Below are 685 nucleotides of genomic sequence, written 5' to 3'. Positions count from 1 at the left end.
CAACGCCTTCTCGAAGACGGGAAGGCGCCGGCTTCACGTCGCTTGAGAAGATGGTCGCATTAACTGGTTTTTGTCACTCACCTGAAGTAACTGGGATTTCAACATTAACAAAGGTCAATACAAGGGGGGAAGAACGGTGGGGTCACTCTTTGAAATGATGGACTCAACCTGACCAGGGCTTGTGCAGCACACAACCTGACCAGTGCTAGTGCAGCACACAACCTGACCAGTCCTAGTGCAGCACACAATCAGCAGCTTAGGCAAAGACTCCAAAAAGCGCAGTGAGATTTGGAATGTTGACTGTTGGCCGACAAAGCGGAAACAGAGGAAATGCTGCCCGAATCCCGTCAAACACTTTTTCTCTGTGTTTTTGTGGCTGCTCACCGGTGCCCGATAACTTCAAGTTTTTGGTAACTTGGACCTTAAGGCGCAGGCTCTTTCCTCCACAACCCCATTGGATAGAGCCTGTGACAACGTGGCGACTGGCGAGTCCCGGGACTTGGCTGGCGGCAAGCAAAGACAAGCCTACCGCGATGGTGGTGACTGTGGCGAATAGACTCCTGGGCTGTCCTTGGAGCGAGAGGCTGTACTGACTCTGGTTTCTCTTCATAACGCACAAGTCTTTCGCCTTTTACTAAAGACTTCCGTGGAGAGGAACAGCAACGAGTTCAAGCTATTTTTGGCA

The 685-nt window shown here is 51.2% G+C and overlaps 1 pseudogene; it reads left to right on the top strand.

Annotated features, from left to right (window-relative positions):
• Positions 1-590: 590 nt before the first annotated feature.
• Positions 591-685, top strand: LOC111661665 (U5 spliceosomal RNA; annotated as a pseudogene; the record flags this gene model as incomplete).

Source organism: Seriola lalandi, unplaced genomic scaffold (assembly GCF_002814215.2).
Source record: "Seriola lalandi dorsalis isolate HSWRI2012SDOR001 ecotype SW California unplaced genomic scaffold, Sedor1 jcf7180001998236, whole genome shotgun sequence".
NCBI classification, from domain to species: domain Eukaryota; kingdom Metazoa; phylum Chordata; class Actinopteri; order Carangiformes; family Carangidae; genus Seriola; species Seriola lalandi.
Note: the sequence above shows the minus strand (reverse complement) of the source record. Positions and strands in the feature narration are given on the sequence as shown.